The sequence below is a fragment of the Dasypus novemcinctus genome, chromosome 25 (assembly GCF_030445035.2).
Source record: "Dasypus novemcinctus isolate mDasNov1 chromosome 25, mDasNov1.1.hap2, whole genome shotgun sequence".
Lineage (NCBI taxonomy): Eukaryota > Metazoa > Chordata > Mammalia > Cingulata > Dasypodidae > Dasypus > Dasypus novemcinctus.
In genome coordinates, this window is record NC_080697.1 from 43,861,067 (window position 1) to 43,881,716 (window position 20,650).

At 43.4% G+C, this 20,650-nt stretch overlaps 1 protein-coding gene across 46 annotated transcripts in view; it reads left to right on the plus strand.

The window, feature by feature from the left end:
* The window catches only part of MYT1L (myelin transcription factor 1 like), a 616,195-nt gene that overhangs the window by 569,603 nt on the left and 25,942 nt on the right, over positions 1-20,650 (plus strand). The window lies entirely within an intron of this gene.

Below are 20,650 nucleotides of genomic sequence, written 5' to 3' on the forward strand. Positions count from 1 at the left end.
CTTGGTAAATAATCTATTTTTTTAACAAATTAGGCTAGATTCATATTTATCTTTAGAATAATTTTACTATTTGCTCACATGCATTCTAACATTCTATTTTGAATGGAAGAGAAAGACTTGGGTTACCAGTTGTCATTCATTGTTACAGTAGTGCCCATATACATGACTATGTTATGTGGACTTACAAGTGAAAAGAAAGTTGTAAGTGGACGGAATGAAAGACCATCTACAACATACCCTCGTATCTAATATTTAGGCCTGAAATTATGGCCCCTTTCTCAGAAAAAGTTACTCTGACAATTCAAAAGACTTTCCCAATTTGAAAATGGGTGATTGGATCCCACTGATTGTGACAAGATTAATGGGAGGAAACTGACCTCTTTGGAGCTGAGAGACCAATCCAGAAGTTAAATGGTATGTCCGCTTGAAGATATGTAAAATAAATCAGCTATCATTACCATACATATATGCAATGTGAAAAATTGTCCTGTTTGGCTCAACTATACTGCAAATGTCTGTAATAAGAAATCAATATATTAATTTAAATTTGCTCATTGATATGCTATCTACATTGTCTCTTCTTTCGTATATTACTGGAACAATCCTCCCTTTGATCTTTCTGCATCACTTTCACCAAATCCCTCAAAATAAAATAAGAACCTTTACCAAAAAAAAAAGAAAAAGAAAATTTGCTGCTGAATCACTAGGGGTGATAGTGAGTGGTGCTATTCCCATCTTCACCCCATTGATTCCTAAATCTGGGACTACCTGCTATTGGAGAAACAGCACCATCTATCGGATGTTAAGTTAGAGTGTATACAGTCTTCTGGAGGACATTGCTCCATCCCTATCGAGCACTGTAACAGAGTCTTCAAAAGAGCATCTCTCTCTGCCACTGAGACTTCAAGCACCTTCAGACACTTTTGATAATACGAGTCTGTGGCAGAGCAGCTTGCACAATAGCCTGGACCTATTGCAGAGCCTCCTCTTATCTGAGCCCCACACAAAACTACACCTTTTCCTGTCACTAGATAAATAGGCTGAAGTAAAACACCTAAATGAGGAAGACAGTGGCTCCAAAATCCAAAGAGGCCATCTTTGGTGGTAGGAAGGGAAGATGCAACAACTTATCCTTCACTTTAGAAAAGATATATTGACACATCCTCCTTCCAGTACCAAAAGTTTTATCAGTCAGATTTCCACCAGAGAGGAGAAAAGAAATAGAAAGTATGATATGTACATTATATAGAGATGGATATAGATAGATAAAGCTAGATTATAGATATAAATACATGTAGTTAGATGATAGATTAAGTATAGATAGATAAAGATAGAAGAGAGAGAGAAAAGACTTATTCCAAGGAATTGGCTAACACAATTGTGGGATTTGGCTAGGCAAGTCTAAAAACTACAGCACAGGACTTTGGGAAGGAGAGGTTAGAAAATCCAAGACAGGGGCTGAAACTGCTGGCCGCCAGTGGAATTTCTTCTTACTCAGGAAAACCTCAGTTCTACTCTTAAGACATATCAGTTAATTACAACAAACCCACCTAGATTTTCAAAGATCATCTCCTTAAAGTCAACTCATAAATGTTAAACACATCTACAAAATACCTAACGAAGAACAACTAGTGTTTGAATGAGTAACTACATACTACAGCCTAGCCAAACTGACACATAAAACTGTCTATAGCAGATACCCACAAAAAAACGTATATCATCATCATATTTTGGAAGCCTGGAGATAAAAAGAAAATGAAAACCCTAAAGTCTTCCACAGAGAGGAGAAAGAGAGAATCCCAGAGATGCTCTACTTCTCACAGAACTCTAGAAACTAGAAATGAATAGAACCATGCCTACAACATCCTTAGGAAAATGATTACCCACCTGGAATTCTATACCCAACCAAGATACCATTGCAGGGAAGCAGATGTGGCTCAAGTGATTGGGCTCCTGTCTACCATATGGGAGGTCCAGGGTTCGATTCCAAGGGCCTCCTGGTGAAGGCAAGCTGGTCCGCATGGCAAGCTGCCCTGAGTGGAGGGCTGGCCCATGCAGGAGTGCTGGCCTGCACAGCAAGCTGGCCTGACTGGAAAGCTGGCACAGCAAGCTGACACAACAAAAAGAGACAAAAAGGAGAGACAATAAGAGACACAGCAGACCAGGGAGCTGAGGTGGCTCCAGAGATTGAGCACCTCTCTCCCACTCTGGAAGGTCCCATGATCGACTCCTGGTGCTACCTAAAGTGAAGACAAGCAGAAGCAGAAGCACACACAGTGAAACGGACACAGAAAGCAGACAGCGAACATAAAAACAACGGGGGTGGGGGAATAAATAAATCTTAAAGAAAAAAAAAAACAATTGCAAAAGGAGAATAAAGATAATTTCTAACAGGCAAGATTTCAAAAAAATTTACTTCACGGATGCCATGAGAACCCTACTTAGAATATGCTCCTCCAAAATAGAGTAAACTAAGAAAGAGAAATATGTGTTCTAGTTCACTAGGCTGCTGCAAGCAATATGCCAGAAATGTATTGGCGTTTACAATGGGGATTTATTAACTTACAACCTTACAGTTCTGAGGCCATGAAGATGTCCAAATCTGGGCATTATCAAGATGATGCCTTTTTCCTGAAGAACCACGGCCAGCAGTCCTGGACCTCTTGGTCACATGACAAGGCGCATGGCGGTATCTGCAGATGTCTCCTTTCTCTTCCAGGTTTCGCTGCTTCCAGTTTCTTGCTTCAGTAGCTTTTTCTCTTCTTCATCTGAATTTCATTCTTCTATAAAGGACTCCAGTATGGGGTTTAAGACACACCCTGAATGAAGTGCATCACATCTTAAGATCCAACTCACCAAGAGATCCTACTTACAATGGGTCCATCCCCACCCGAATGAATTAACTTTAGGAACATACTTTTCTGGGGTGCAAACAGCTTCATGCCATCACATGTAGGATCCAGGAAACAGAGACTTCAACACAGGAGGACAGCAAAGGATGTCAGTGAGGATGGCAGTGAGACCTCTGTAAGATCAAAAGAGGAGGATGAAGAGCCACAGGGAAAAAATGGAATTGCCGTCATCTGATCTGTTTGACTGTGATAATAGGCACTTTATAGTTATATCAAATAGCTTGGGAATAAGTTAATAATACACACACAGAAAAACAATGTCAGCTAAAACTTGAGATAATTATTAACTCAAGGACAGAGACAAGTATACAAGGGTGTCAATTAATTTTTATTGTATAACGAACCATCCTCAAACTGCGTGGCGTTAAACAACTACTGTTGTATTATTGTTAACAAGTCTACATTTCAACAGGGGGTTGGGCATGCAGCCAATAGGCTGGGCTCAGGATTGGTTGATCTAGAATGGTTTCAATCACCTGTCTGGCTCGGATGCTGGCTCTTGGCTGATGTAGGCTGTCAGCTGAGATATCAGAGGTCACTGGGTCAAATGTCCCCCATTATTCACAGGGTTAGGCTGTACATGTAGTGGTAAGAACTACAAGAAAGCAAGCCCCAAATTGTGAGTGCTTTTCAAGCCTCTGTGTGCTTAACATGTGATAATTAGCCAAAACAAAAAAGGTAGGGGGATAATTTATGGCCATTTTTTACAATAATCCAAAATAATAAAGAAAATGTAACCAGAGGAATTAGCAAGCTTGAGCTACGAACAATAGTTGTACTGGGATGGTGGCAAGAAAAGAAGAGGTGCAGATGATGTAAGAATATTAATAGTCGGTCACCTACAATAATAAATCAATATAAGGTCTACAATTGAAAATCAAGACATAGTAAAAACATTGAAATAAATGCAAGAAGAAACCATCCTCGTGGACCAGAGTTGCCTCTAGGGAGTGACTCTGGGTTGCAGGGAGATGAAGGAGCATTTTACAGATTTTTCACTTGAAGCCTGTTTTGCTGTTTAACTTTCAGAATCTTTGATCTTAAAAGAATTTAAAAATAAAAATGAGAAAACTTTGAGTAGCACAACTGACAAAACCTTGAATGACAGTTCAAGAGATATAGTGATGTTGGGTGCTGTAGCCTTTTGTTGTGTAGATTCATCATAGGAATTTGCTGGAGGGCTGGGCTTAGCATTGAAGTGAAGGAATTTCTAAAATGATCCACCTTAGGTCAAATGCCCATCCAGTCAGACACCCAGCAGGGGCTCTCCGCTGCATCCTCATTGCAGCTGTCTTAAGACTCAAGGCCTGTCTTCCCTCACCAACCCTTTCAATAGCTTCTTAACTGGTCTCCCTCAGTTCATTCCTCTTCCACGCTGCTGCCAAAGAAAGCTTCCTAAAATGCAAATGTTACTGTATTCTTTCCCCTCTTAAACTCTTCTAATCTTTTGTTATTGCCTAGAAATCCAGTCTCCTTATCAAGGCAAATAAGGTTGCCCTTACATAGCTCCTACTGATTTCTCCAGCCCCATTTGTCACTCTGTCCCTTGGTCTCCCCCATGCTCAAATTCAAGACTCCAGATATTCTAAACTGCTTGGCATGCCTAAATATGCCATATGGCCTCACGTAACTGCTCATGCTTCTTCCTGTCCTTTTCTTGCTCTTTACGCCTTGCAAACAAATATCCATTTTTAAATACCCACTGGACCTTTACCATGTTCGTGGAGTCTTGCCTGCATTCTCCCTCTTATTACCATCAGATCTCATGTATCCCTTGATGGAGATAGTTTTTCATATGGATTTATTCTTGGACAATGAATTATTCAAGGGTAGAGACTAGATCAAATCATTTTCCCCTCACAGATGAATATAGAAAGCCATAGAACAAAGGTAAAGAGCTAAAATCCTCTGAGACTGCTTGGGAATGTGGCATTGGACAAGTTAACCTCTCTGTACCTCAGTTTACTCCTCTGTAAAAGGGGGATAGCAATAATAGTTGCCTCATTAGGGTATTTGTCATTGTAAGTGCTGTATAATACGTCAAGTCCTAAGAGCATGCCTGGGGCATAATAAGCAAAGTACTATATAAAGGTTGGCCATTATTATTAATTTTATCATGTTTTCTTTCATAGCAATTATTGCACTCAATGAATGTTATGGGAAGGAATGCAGATATGAAGTGAGACAACCTATAAGAATGACTCTTCAAAATGTTTCCCCCGTCCCCGCCCACCCCAGGCTTTCTTTTCTTAAGAGCATTTTTAACAGAAGCTGAATAGCAGTTGTTCTAAAATTGATCTCTTGAGCCAGGGCCAGATTTTCAGGACTGGATAGAAGAGATCTGCATTTACCCAACATCCCCTCTGGCTTTTAGATTGACATTTGTTTATGAAAATGAGGCAGGCAGACTTGCATACTTGCCCACTCAGAAGACCAGACAGATTTTTGCAGGGAGGGTCACAGGATCCTGTGTGGGAGTCTGTGTAATCAAACAGCAGATCCATTACTGTACTCGGCTGCACCCCAACACAGGCTGTGGCCGGGAAGGTAGATCTCAGGGGGAGAGGAGCCCATTGTTTTATCTCTAGGAAGTGTCATTGCTATAAAAGTTGCAAATAATGCTAGTAATCTTCACCTCTGAGCAGTCTCAGTTCACTTGAGTATAAACATGGAATGTTGTTTTTTTTTTAAGATTTATTTTGTTTATTTTTCTCCCTACCCCACCCTCCCATTGTCTGCTCTCTATGTCCACTCCCTGTGTGTTCTTCTGTGTCTGCTTGCATTCTTGTCAGTGGCACGGGAATCTATGTCTCTTTTTAGTTGCATCATCTTGCTGCGTCAGCTCTCTGTGTGTGCAGCGCCACTCCTGGGCGGGCTGCGCATTGTTCGTGCAGGGCAGCTCTCCTTGCAGGGGCACGCTCCATGCATGTAGGGCTCCCTGACGTGGGGGACACCCCTGCGTGGCACGGCATTCCTTGAGCACATCAGCACTTTGCGTGGGCCAGCTCACCACATGGGCCAGGAGGCCCTGGGTTTGAACCCTGGATCTCCCATATAGTAGGCAGACGCTCTATCCATTGAGCCACATCTGCTTCCTGGAATAGTCTTGTTTTTCTAATACTTAACCACCAACCATGCTCCTTCAGCCCTGTCTTCCCTCTATGGAATGGACTCCTTTGATGACATTTTGAGTCCATAACTTTTCAGTCTTTTGGGTTACTAAGATAGTTGTATTTCCACCTGTGAGACTCCACCTAGGGAAGCGGACTTGGCCCAGTGGTTAGGGCATCCGTCTACCACATGGGAGGTCCATGGTTCAAACCCCGGGCCTCCTTGACCCATGTGAAGCTGGCCCACACGCAGTGCTAATGTATGCAAGGAGTGCAAGGAGTGCCACACAGGAGTGTCCCCTGTGTAGGGGAGCCCACGCGAAAGGAGTGCACCCCATAAGGAGAGCCACCCAGGGTGAAAGAAAGTGCAGCCTGCCCAGGAATAGCGCTGCACACACGGAGAGCTGACACAAGATGACACAACAAAAAGAAACATAGATTCCCGTGCCACTGACAACAACAGAGGCAGACAAAGAAAAGATGCAGCAAATAGACAGAGAACAGAAAGAAAAGATGCAGCAAACAGACAGAGAACAGACAACTGGGGTGTGGGGTGGGGGGGAAGGGGAGAGAAATATATAAATCTTGAAAAAAAAAAGACTCAATCCTGCGTTTTTGAAAATTTCATTCTCATATCTGATATAGAGCCTCTCCTACCCCCTAGACGCCGTACTTGGGCGGTTTGGAGGACAAGCCCGCTGTGTTCTGCTGTCTCTTCCCAGCAGCTGCTGCTCTGGGATTGGGCTGTGGAGAAGTAAGCCTCTCCAGTCTGAAGCTGCCAGTCATCAGTGTGTCACCTTCTCCTTGGATAGTCACAACTATAGCATCACCAGGGAGGAGCCTCCTGTCACAGACACTTCCCTCCCCCAAGCAGCGAGCTCCTCCGCTTTATCCTTGTTCTCTCATGTCACCTGAGGGTCAGGTGGGATTGTGTCTTTCAAGTTCTACTCAGTTTGCCCTTGTTGGGGAGCCCTGAGTACAGGTTGCCTCTTCCAGAAGGCAGGACTAGGGCACAACACCACCTTTACAGAGGTGTAGGTGAAAGAACCCTTGAATGCTCTCCTTTTCTTGCACAGGAGACAAATTTCACAAATAAATAATGCAATGCAACAGGGTTAGGGAGCTAAGGCACTCACAAAAGCCTAATAAGCCCAAAGTGCTGTAGATTCCAGAGGGAAATAAGTTATAGAAACAAAGCTACTGTCAAGCCCTCTACTGTGACCAGATTTTATCTAGGTTTTTGACTATGCTGTAGAAATGAATTTCAAAAGCACGTCGGATGAGTCAGGCCAGTAATTTATTCAGGCAGGGAGGGACGAGAAATGGGAGAAAATAACAGATCAGGGGTCCCAGGTAGAAAGGAAGGGGCTGAAAAGTGGTCAAGCAGGCTAATTTACAGATGACAATTCCCCATTACAGACTACAAATGCCCAGGTTTTACTTGGATGGCCATCACGGCAGAAGAAAAATGGCGAGAGCAGTGCGCAGAGGGCAGGAACAGCGGTCACAGGCAAGAGAGCGCATTCAGGCCTTGTGCCTGCTTTTTGAACTGTTAATTATTCCACCCCTTTGCTAACGGCAGGGGAGGAGTTCTAGCTGTTTGCTGTTTTGATTGGTTACCCCACCCATCAATTCCCCATGAGGGCCAGTGATTCCTTGGGGAATATCTGAGGCTTCTCCTGGCTTCCAGAGGAAGTCTTTTTATAGTGGCAGAATCTTATGGGGGTCTTCCAGCAGCCTTCTTGGGGCTACTGATGCCCACGAGGACTTCTTGCCAGGTTCCAGATCCATCTATTAATTCTCTATCTTACTAGCCGGCTTCACTACTTTCCCTCTCACTTGACCTCCCATTCATTCCACAAAGGCTAGTTCAACGCCTGCTGGTGTGAAATACCAGGCTGGACTCTGGGCAGGCAGTGATGTCTGCCTGGCATGGAAACAGGGAGTCCTGGAAACACTGTTCTCTCTCCAGAGCTTGAGAGCACACTCTGGCACAGGCATACTTTTGTGGGGAAAAACTACAAACTCTGTATCTCAGATTTAGAAAGGATGAGAAATGCATCCCTATGCCCTGAGATAGGAATGAATATGATAAATAATCTCTGCAGAAAGACCCTCTGCTGCTCCCTTCCCCACACACACATCCTGGAGTGCCACGACCGAAACCCTAGGGTCCCTAAAAGCAAAGGTTGAGACACCTGCCCCAGTAAGGAAAATATCTTATGGTTTGATGTGAAATTTAGGAGAGGTTGTTTCCAGTTACTTGCATCAATATTTGCCTGTCGATAAAATGCTCTCAATGATATGAATAAATTAATGATAAATAGTCCGATAAGGAGTACTGCAATATATAGCAATAGAATTAAGACTACTAGTAAAGAGACTATATATATAATATATCACAGATCATTTAAATTATATAGTACGTGGCAGTGGTATTTTAGGAGTAATGGCAAAAAGTAAGTAGGAAAATAAATAACATATTAGTAAAGATTCGTGTAAAGGAAACTTTTGCATCACGACGGGCTGAACTGTGTTTCACAGAGGGAGAGCTCTCTTGTGGAAGTCCTCACCATGATGAGATTTCTGAACCTCACAAAGCGGCATCTTTCTTTTCTGCACATCAGAACTAATGGGCCTGAACCTGAGACCTACTTGGGTCCCTGTTGGGTGCAGGAACGGTACTTCCACTGGATTCGCATTGTCCAGGTTTCTTGTTTCAACTAAGTTCTCTCACTGCCCCTTTTCTGGGCCGTTGAACGAAAACTGCTGAACGACTCAATAAACCTACCTTCTCTCAAATTGCTCATTTTCCTTCCCACTGAAAATAATGTAAATTCATCCTCGAAGTGCCTTTTTAACCATTCTCCCCCTGGAAATGTTTCCTTATTTTGATATTTGCAGTTGTCATAGGCTCTAGAAGAAAGTCTGTTGTAGGCTTACGTCCAGATTAATAAATTGGAGCCTGCCCAAAACTCCTTTTGAAACCCTTCTAAAGGATTTGCCTGGAACCTTAATTTGGAAATCAACTTGCTGGCACCTGGTGCCAAGAAGTCTGGAGCCTGAGGCGAGCTGGTGAAGAGATAGGTTAACTCTTGCTGCCCAGAACTCCTAGCACTGAGAACCTGTGACTTTCTACTCTAATCTTAAAACAACCTAGTTTTCCTTGTTTTCATTTCTAGAAAATTTTAGTGAAATATACCATTCATACATGAACATACAGAAACAGTGTCTAGTAAGTTGTGAGCTTACAAAACAAATACGCATGACATCATACGGGGCTCCCACACATCTTCCCACCAGCACCTTGCATTGTTGTGAAACATTTGTTACAAACTCTCACAGAGCATCGTCAAAATACTACTACTAACTACAGACCATATCGTACATTTGGTGTATTTTACTGCCCACCCACCACTTATTAACACACTGTATTAATATTATATATTTGTTACAGTTCATGAGAGACCACTCGTATTTGCACTGTTCACCACAGTCCATCTTCCACCCCAGGATTCCCTGTGTTCTACAGTCCCATGCTTTGAGCAGTCCATCCAAAGAGTACACTCAGTGGCTCTCGTTTTCCTCATAGCTGTGCTGTCATCGCCTCAGTCAATGTTGGAACGAGAAAGCACCTCCTTTTAATTAGAGAAGATTATCTGTAATGGCCTGCTGAAACTTAACTTCAGAACGTCACCCTCTCACTACTCTGAAACAATCACAGGGGTTGATTTCATTAGAAAAGAGGTTGATGTGGAGACTTTTCTCCTGAAAAACTTCAACCAGCTCTGTCCTACCCTCGCCGCCACCACCGCCAGCCACCCCAGCAGCTGCCTGTGCTGGCGGCAAAGGTAAAGTTCTCCGGAGCCACCACTAGATGGCAGTGCGCCCTCTCCACGGCAGGAACGTTGGGCCCCCTAAACCACCACGCCACGCTGGGTCCTGCTAACGAAATTTACTTCCAGATTCGACCCCAAACTGGTGATTTCCTCACAGGATCAGAATGAAGGAAATTAAAGACAATAATATTTATTAAGTTAAAATTCATGTTAAAATGCATGATTCTTTGGGTCGGTTTTTGTTTCCTAATTTAGTTTCCTAAACTCTATCTTAAGTCGAATACTCACTTCATAATTCTATTATTTGTCATTCCTAGAGGGCAATTTTATTAGTTGAACACTAAAAGAAGTAGCCTAAGACTGTCATCAGATCTGGTACTGAATTCCAGCATAGGCTCCAGGAATTGATATTTTAAACAGCTCACAGGTCATTTCACTGCACATTCACGTTTGGGAACCACTGGTCTTGATATATATTTGATTACTTCTGCTAGATTTTGCTTTATTGAAAGATTCCTCTTCATCATTTTCTGTCCATGCAATGATTCATAAGTTAATTCTATTTGGTGAGGAAATACCTAATGCATAGGACCATTTCAATATACTCACTAAGGAAAGATTTTAAAAATCTAGTCAGAAAGACGCATGCCTTTTTCAGTGATGACGAGGCCAGCACACTGTGCCACAGGCCCACCTCACAACAGGAACCACTTTTTCCTTTCTGAGGTACTGACGCTCGACCTCTGAGCCACATCGGCTCCCTTGAGATGGCTTTTTCATTTGCCTGTAGGAGGCACCTGAAACCCGGACTTCCCCTGTGGAAAGCAGGCACTCACTCAAAACTGCAGCCACATCCGCTCCCCAGAAACCACTTTCTGACAAGATCTTTGGGGATTTCCACGGCTGAAGGCCACAGTGTGCAATGAAAGATAAAATGGCAATGTACTTATGTTGCCGGATTTTCTCTAGGTTCTTGACTAAGCTACAAAAAAATGAATTTTAAGGGCAAGCCAGTTTATCGTTAGGCCAGTCATGTATTAAGGAAGGTAGAGAAGAGAAATGGGAGAAAATAACAGATTATAGGTCCCAGGTAGAGAGAAAAGGGACTGAAAAGAGATAACGAGGGCTGATTTACAGACCACAGTTCCCCGTTAGAGATTACAGATGCCCAGGTTTACCTGCGTGCTGACCCAGGCAGGGAGAAAAATGGCAAGAACAGGGTTGATTTGGCTTTTGGGCTTGTGTTTTAAACCACTCATCATTCTGCCCCTTGGCTATTGTCTGAGGTGGAATCCCAGTTGTTCGCTGTTTTGATTGATTACCCCACCCCTCAGTCCCCCAGAGGGCCCAGTGATAAATCCCCTGGAGAACATCTGGGGCTTTTCCTTTATTCCAGTGGAAATCTCGTCCCAAGCGGGGGTTCTCGCAGGTTCTTGCGGCCGCCATCTTGTGCGGTATTTCTGGCCATCTGGGTTTCCTGCCAGGTTCCAGATCCATCTATTGATTCCCTAATTTATTAGCCTGCCTCACTTTCATATGCCTACAACAAATATTTATTCAGTGTTCCCCTCTTTAGCATTAAATCGTCAACAGGCTGAGGGCTGGTGCCCTGTCTCTTAGGAAATCACCCTTCTTGACTCAGCGGCTGGCATGGTGAGGTTCTTAGTAGAAAATCCCCCTGCAGGAACAAAAGTACGTTAATGTTACAAGATGTTAGTATCAGGTTGATATTTGGACAAAAATACAACCAAAGCTAAATATGGACAGTAGCTATAGGAATACAGTTAAATATTAATAATCTATCAATGGTAAAAAAAAAGTATACTAAGTGAAAGAAATTAGATTAAAAAGTAGTACATATTATTTTACTCCATCTATACAAAATGTAAATACAAATAAATTTTTAGAGATGGAAATAGATTAGCAGTTATGCAGGAGAAGGATAGAATGATTGAGGGGTGACTACACTGTGGTAGGGATTTTGTTTGTTATTGTTGCTTGTTTTTTTTGTGTGTGTGGAGTAAGGAAAATGCTCTACCATTGATTGAAGTGATGAAATTACAACTCTGATTATACCAATTGCCATTCATTGAACACTTTAGATTGATTGTATGGTATATGATTATGTTTCAATAAAATTGATTTTTAAAATTAAAATTTAAAAAAAAAATCCCCCCCGTGGAAGGACCTTACGGGGTCACCAGAGCCATCATTCTCTAGAAGAACCCAAGGCCCCCAGTCAGGCAGGGATGTGCCTGCGCTCACACTGGGGGGTGTTGTGAAACTGGAACTGAGATCTCCAGCTTTTTCTCCATGCCGCCAGTCAGCAGCTCTGCCCTCCGATTGAAAGGAAGTCTCCGTGACAAGAAGAAAAGTTAGGTGAGCAGATGTCCCCTGGAGTCAAACTAACGGAGCACTTGTGGCTCGGTGAAGGCCCTTGTTTCAAAGGCCTTCTCCTAGGCATCTCTCTGAAGTGCTGTTCTGGACAGCTGCTTTCAAACGGTGAAACGATCTGTGGGGAAATTTCTTGGCTCCTCAAACAGCACCTCCTTCCTGGGAGAACAACTCCTCCCCAGTCACCTTCACAACTTAGCTCTAGAACAGGAGACAAAGGCAGGGTGGTCGGTGCTTGGAAAGATTTCTCTTCCCCCTTCTTATGACCTCCTGCTCTTTAGAGGGGGCTCAGCTGAGCCTGAAGAGTCTTCCACTGACAGAATTGCCCTGGGGCTCTGGGACCTGTGCCTCGGTTTCCTCTGAGTTGCACCCTGGCTTCGGTATTTCATTCAGTAAAGAATCATTGTTTGCATGACTGTCTTGATACATGCCGCGCTGTTGTTGTTTAATATCCCATTTTATGGCCAATCTTCAAAACACCCCTTGGCACTCCCGTTACCCCATTTTACAAATGAAAACACCGAGGCTTAGGGAGAGTCACACAATAAGTAAAGAGTAAAACTAGAATGTAACCAGAGATGGAATGACTTCATCTCATGTTACTATGTTCTATGTAAAGAGAACTGAATCACTAAGAGGACAGAAAACCAAACGAGGAGTCAGAAAAATGAGGTTCTATTCTGTTCTTTAGGTGTCAATAGGATTAATAATTTCTGTCATGCTTATTCGATAATTTGACAAACATTTAAACTCTACTGTGGGGAGAAAAAAAAAGATTTGGGAGCCTGCCCTAAAGGATTTTGAATCTGGTATAGGGACATATATGAATGGATCCCTCAGAAATTCTATAGCAAGACTTATAAAAGAGAGAGAGGGAAGCAGATGTGGCTCAAGCAGTTGGATGCCTGCCTACCACATGGGAGGTCCCAGGTTTGGTTACCGGTGCCTCCTAAAGAAGATGAGCAAGACAGCGAGCTGAAGCAGCAAGATGACACACAATTAGGTGATGCAGCAAGGAGATACAACAAGCAGGGAGCAGATGTGGCTCATGCAATTGGGCACCTCCCTCCCACATGGGAGGTCCTGCGTTCGGTTCCCAGTGCCTCCTAAAAAGAAGACAAGCAGACACAGAGCACACAACAAACAGACACAGAGAGCAGACAGTGAGCACAAACAATGGGGGGGCAGGGGTTTTAAATGAATGAATGAATAAATAAATAAATAAATAAATCTTTTAAAAAGAGAGAGAGAACCCAGAAAATGATAAGGGTATAGAAAGGGTGAGGATTCAGGAGATGTTCCTGTAAAAGCAGAATCTTGAGGAAAGCTTAAGTTCGTTTAACTAGGATTTCTAGATTACATAGCGTCAGTATTTTCCATCTTCTATTTACATGTTCTTTTATTTTAAAAATTCAAGCTACCAGTATTCCCAGAATGCCTGTATCTACCTGGCGATGTGCTAGGACTTCTCAGGGAGGAGATTTAAGATTAGAATCTAGTTGCTCAGGTACGCAAAAAGATAGCCAGGGGTAGGTGCCGGATGGGAGCTACACCCAGGAAAGCCTGGGATTTGGGAGGAAGACATTGCAATGGGTATGGACGGGTGTGGAGGAGGCGGTGGGTGAGCTGGACGGAGCAGAAACATGGAGCCCAGCACAAACAAGGAGCAGCGGGCACATGTGCCAAACTGCAGGCAAAGACCGTTTGGCTGGTGCAGTAAAGAACTAGCGCAGAGAGCAGCGGGCGAGGGCAGAGGGCATCAGGAGGGCCATTGTGGAGGCTGTCAGGGAATAATCCATGCATGTAGACACTGCCCTGGGAGAAGCCATTGCCCGTGTTTGGGGGTGGGGGGTGAGGAGTGATGATCAGAGCCGAGCCTTCTTAGGATGATTCCGCAGCAGTACGGTGGGGTGAATGGGAAGGGAAAGAGACTGAGGTCAGGGAACCCCGCTACTGGGAATTACAGGAGCTGACGTCGATAGTAAGGGCTTGTTGAGGATGACAGAAATGGGAGTGGAAAGGGGATGGATTTCAGAGGTTGCTGCTGTGTTTAACAACACGAATGCTAAAAACAGTGTCTCCAGGGAAGCGCATGTGGCTCAAGTGATAGAGCTTCTGCCCACCATATGGGAGGACCTGGGTTCAAACTCTGGGGTCTCCTGGTGGAAAAGAAGAGAAAGCGTGCCCGCACAGCAAGCCAGTGTGCCGAGACCTGCTCAGCAATAGGTTGGCTCAAGTGGAAGGCGATGCAGAACATAAGAAATAAAAAGACAGAAAGACACAAGAGAGAAAATAAAGATGGGACCAGGGGACTCACAGCTTCTGGAACCGAGAGACTCGACCCTAGTTTTCACGTCATATTTATTAGAAATTACAAAGCGGTAACTATCTATGTTTACTTTCAAGGCTGTTTGTTATTAGAACTGCAACATCTACAATAAGAGGGAACAGGCCACACAAAGTTCAAATGCCTCCTCATGCCAACAGTTTTCGTGCTGATAAGACAGTGTTCCGTCTACTCAAGGCCCGGTGTTCCTAAGCCTACTCTTCTTACTGCATTATGGAAACATTTTAACTTCAAGCCAGGGTCCCACATTCAAATTCAAGCTATTTTCCCACACCAGTGCTGGCATGAGTGCCTGCACGGGTGTCCGTGTGGTAAGCCAGTGCCCTGCACAAGTGAGTCAAGCAGCAAGATGACGCATCAAAAGAGAAACAAGGGGAGAGTCAAGGTGAAGCGCAGTAGAAACCAGGAGCTGAGGTGACACAATTGACAGGGAACCTCTCTCCCATCAGAGGTCTCCAGGATCAAATCCGGGTGAATCCTAGAGGAGAAAAAATGAGAAGGGAAGACAACACCGACAACAAAAACAACAGGGCAGGAGAAGGGAAAAGGGGGAAAATAAATAAATCTTACATAAAAACAAAAACAAGAAAACAGTGTCTCGGGTCGGTAGGCTACTGAGGCAGCCTCTGCTGAGGTCCTCCTCTCCACTTGGCTGTGCACACCACGATGTGAGCAGTGGTCATGAAAGACCACAGTCTTTGGGGGGATTCCAGTCTAACCAGCTTATAAGGCTAGCCCTGTCTTTGCACCCTGCCCACCTCTCCCTGCAGTTTATGTCATTCAAAGCAGGTGCAGGGAAGCAGATTTGGCTCAACTGGTAGAGTATCCACCTACCACATAGGAGGTCCAGGGTTCAAATCCAGGGCCTCCTTGACCCATGTGATGAGCTGGCCCATGTGCAGTGCTGATGCACGCAAGGAATGCCCTGCCACGCAGGGGTGTCCCCCACATAGGGGAGCCCCACACGCAAGGACTGTGCCCCTCAAAGAGAGCCGCCCTGTACGAAAAAAGCGCAGCCTGCCCAGGAGTGGCGCCACACACACAGAGAGCTGACACAGCAAGATGACATAACAAAAAGAAACACAGATTCCTGCTGCCACTGACAACAATGCAGGTGGACGCAGAGGAACACACAGTGAATGGACACAGAGAGCAGACAACGGGGGCGAGGGGGGGAGCGGTGGAAGGGAGAGAAAAAAAATTTAAAAAGTAAATCTTTTTTTTAAAAAAGCAAAAAAAATAACCCAAAGCAGGTGCAAGGGAAAATGGGCAGGGAGGTGTTGCTCCTTATTTCCTGGGGGACCACCTCTGTGCAGAGCTGAACGAGACTGAGTCAGAAAGCAGCACGTCCTCCCTTGGCCATCACAACTATCGTGCAGGCTGCTAGCAGCCTGCACACCAAAGCACCCATCCCCGGCCTCTAACTTTGCTGCTCTTTTCTGAACTTTCTCCCTTCCGGCTGCCAAGAGGCTGCAGCCGCGTTGTTCTCTCACTGGCAGCACTCCAGAGCCTTCTTTTAACTTGAGAACCTGGTGAAATTATTTCCGCTACACTTTTCCAGGACACCCCCTTCATCTTCCGAGACCTCGGGCACATCCAAGAGCTCTGATGCTATGCCATCCTCATTATCTTCACTTGCAGCTGGGCCTTTCACTAAGTTATGCCATTGGCTCTAAGGAGTCTGTTCAGTCCATAGAAATAGATCTCTACCACAGTCTAATTATCTGCATCACTGAGTAGATTTGTATATATTCAGTCTTTCAAAAATATTGAGAACCTCTTCTATTTCACATATTGTTCTAGTATGGGGATACAGCAGTGAACAAAAATATACTTTTAAAAACCTTGACCTCATGTCTATACATTCTTTATAAACCTCCTAAACACTGCAAAATGGATATTTTCTTTTATTCCCATTTTATAAGTGAGTACAAGAAGTTTTTTAAATTTTTACATAGCTTGGTGTCTTCTGGATACTCCCTGCAATACAGATTATGGGCATATCATTCAAGTTCTGGACTTAACTATGGCCATTACATGTTGAATTTGGTTACCTACATCTTGAATTGCTCTATAAATGTAGAGAGGACTGAACAGAGGTAAAACCCTGATAAATGAATTCTGTGTTGATGTGTTCAGTCTGCTTTCAAATTCAGGAAGAGGGAAAGTGACATTAAAACCAACAGTCCTATTTTAGAGTTAGAAGGGCCTTGGCAGCTCTTTTGATAACTCTTGATTTTACAAATGAACCTCTTGAGCCCCACATCAGAGGCAGATGAAGAGGCTAAAGAAGTCCAAGCATCCGGGACCCTCCCTTGCTCCTGCCAGCGCTGAGGTTTCAAGGGAGCTGTTCAGGGTCCCAGACGGAGAAAGGACCTGGAGATGGGGGTGGGGCATGAGGAGGAGTGAAGGGGGACAGTGACATTCTGTGGCCAGGCCTCCTGTGACCCCCAGCCCCGCTTGAGGCTGACTTGCCCTGAGGTCCGCCTCCCCCGTCAGCATGGCCTGAAAGAGGAGCCCAGGGAGAAACTCGTTCTCAGGCCAAAAGAGATAGAATTTGAGGTGCACAGATATTTCATAAGAACAACATACTGGTTACAGAGTCCATCAAAAGCAGAGAATATGCGTTTAATTTAGCCTCATGAAGACACAAAAGGAAATTAGCGATGGGAACCGTGAACAAGAAAGCACCATGGGAAAATGCCTTTGTTCCCGGGGACACGTGGCCACAGCGCCTGCCCCGCTTCACCGCCCTCAGCATGCCACCAGGGCCTCCTGGGCGTGCCTCTTTCCCAGTGGTCCTGACCATGTAGGTCCTTAGGGCTGGACCTAGGGGAATGGAGATGACCCTGGAACTGGACCTGTACTGGTAGCTAGGGAGAATTTTATACAGACACAATCCATTTTGCTACTTTCCCCTAAAAAGTATTTTACAGGTGCTTTCGTTTTTGCACAGTTTCTACTCTATAAAGATCCTTAGAAAATACTCTCTACTCACTACCACAGGATTTTGGGAAAAGCAACAAATCTGGTGATTATTTAGTTTATTGTGCATTTTCTAATATAGCTAATAAATAGAAATATCACATCAGTAAGAAAACAACTTGGGCCTCCACCGTAAATTGTGAAGGACAGTGAAAATGCCTGTTAAACAAAATATGTTTTACCCAAAACATCTGCAAAAAATGTTAAAAAATGTGCTGGAAAATTTTGTCTGAAGGGATATTAGAAGCCCTACATTAAATTAATGTAGAAAAGAAAGAAATGTTAAAGAGTATATACTACTATTGAGTGTTAGATGGCTATAGAGAAGAATCTATAACACACTGTAATACACATACACACACATACATACATATGCACATATAGTTTTTTATTTCATCCACATATTAAGTGCTATCCCCTGTCCATGAAAACTAGTAGTAGTCGACCTAGCTGGATTCTGGGCTGCTGACAAGCACATTCATTCCAAACTGAGCCACAAACCAAAATGAAAGGGAAGGAGGGCCTCTAAAATACTGAGAGAGTGGTCACAAAGCCCATGCACTTGGCTCCATAAAAGAGGTGCATTAGATAATTGGCCCATTGTCATCAACAAATGCATAGCAAGAAAGAAAACAGAAAGGAATTATTAGATCAACATACACAAGATCTTCTTTGGATCTTGCATTGAACAACCAACTATTTTAAAAAGTTAAGAGGGAATAGATGTAGCTCAAGTAGTTGAGCACCCATCTCCCACTTGGGAGGTCCTAGGTTAGGTTCCTGGTGCCTCCTAAAAAAAACAAAAACAAACAACAAGCAAAACAGACAATAAAACCAATTCAGGGAAGCCAAGGTGGCTCAGTGGTTGACTTCCGGCTTCCCACACATGATGTCCCAAGTTCAATCCCTGGCCCCTGGCACCTCAAAAAAAAAAAAAAGTTAAGAGACAATTGAGGAAATTTGAAAATGACTGTATATTTGATCTTAGTTTTTGAAAATTTAAGTGACATAATGACATTGTGGTATTTTAAAATTTTTATTGTGAAGATATATATACAACATAAAATTTCCCATTTCAGCCACTTTTGAGTATACAATATAGTGGCATGTGGCTCTGTTTTAAGATCTGGGTTTACTTCAAAATAACCTCTTGGGGGAACTGGAATGGGTACAGGTAGAGCAAGACTTGCTATGAGAGATAATTACTGAATTGGGGTGATGAGTTTATTTTTCTGTTCTCTCTACTTACGTATAAATTTGAAATTGAGTTTAAAATCCAACATTTGCATAAGTTTTATATTTTCCAAAATAATTTTTAAACTATATATTTGAACTATAAAGATTCCAAACAGCTCTGAAAGGCAAACAATGAAAAGTAAGTCGGCACTTGGTAATAATCCTCTATGCCAGGGAGGCTCAACCCTGGAAGTCATGTTCCATCCACACCAGCTGAGTTTGGCTTATCCATATTTGAGCAACAAGGAGGCTTTCAGGAGGGAACTCTTAGGCAATATATAATACTAAGTTAAGTTTCAATTTCACAAGAACAAGGTTCATGAGTACAATGACCAATGTCAAGGGCCTGGTGTATTGATCGGTCCTTCTTCTCTAGGAACTGCCCATGTACTGTAGGCATTCTTGCCTCTCTATCAGAGAATGTAGCAGGACTTCCCAGGATGAGAATTCAACATTCCTTCTATTATTGTGTAGGTCTACACCCACAGAGACAACACCCATGACCACTTGAACATATTCATATTCTATAAAGGCATGTCCCAGGTACACACCACCCCATACATCCCCCCATCATCTACACCCCTGCACCAGTGATCCTCCTCTGCCACAGTTGTGAACCTTCTGCAGTCAAAAACCTCCCCAAAAACAAAACCAAAAAAATTAAATGAATAAAAATAATAAGAGTAAAATAATAATAAAAAATGCAAAAATTAAAATAATAAAAATTTAAAAAATACTTTTAAAATTTTAAACCTTTTTAAAAATTTGTGTGTAGTTCATCCCCAGATAGTTTATCTTTTAAGTTCAGTGACAAGTTCTTCTGTATGTTCCCCCAGTGCCTTATTTTTTTTCTTTATTTTCAAAGAAGCTTTAGGTTATAGAAATGTCACATAGAAAATATAAGGGATCCCCCTAATCCCTACCACTAAGTCTTAACTGAAGAATAAGGTTCATAGTTCCATGCACTAATACTGAGGGCTTGACATACTGGTGTTTTCTTTTCTTAGGCACTGCCTATGTTCTTGAGATATTCTTGACCCTCTAGCTGAGAATATAGCTGGACTTCCCAGGATGAGAGTTTAATATTTTCTTTCTCGTTGTGTGGGTCTCTACCTTTTGACAAGATAAACATTCTCATGTTCCAAAGACACATGCCCCAGGTGTGCCCTATCCCACATATTCCCCCACACCTGACGTCCTTCACAGTAACCCTCCCCTGCCTATTTGCCACCTTTGTATTTTTAACCAGAGACCTATAAATCCCCAGAGTTCACCTTATTTCTCCCTCCAGCCTTCCTCCCCACCCAGTTCCATGGATAGTCCAACTCAACCCCTCCACCCTACTCCCCCTTACATTCTAGCACCATTGACCCCCATTATATCCCTGCAGCAGCAGGACCCCCATCCACTGCCCAACCACCCTCTTCACCTTATCATAGGTTTTGCCCGTATTGAGCATCAGGTCACTACACTCTACTCCTTTTACGTCTCTTGTTAACCTATCTTCCAGTCTCTAGCTCTGTGAGTCTGCTCAGTTTGCTTAGGTCATATCAGTGAGGTAATGTAATATTTGTCCTTCAGTGGCTGGGTTACTTCTTTCAACATAAGGTCTTCCCAAAATGGGAAATATTAAATACAGATGAGTTTGTGTGGCTAAGAGATTTCAAAGTGAGCCAGGATGTCAATCCAGAGGTTACACTTATGCATGTCTCAGGAGGCTCTCATTTAATGCCACAGTGGACACTGCCTCACACAGGGGGCCTCCTGTGGGCTCTAGAGACATCTAGACATTACAGTCAGGGCAGACAATCTCAGGAATTAGGCACC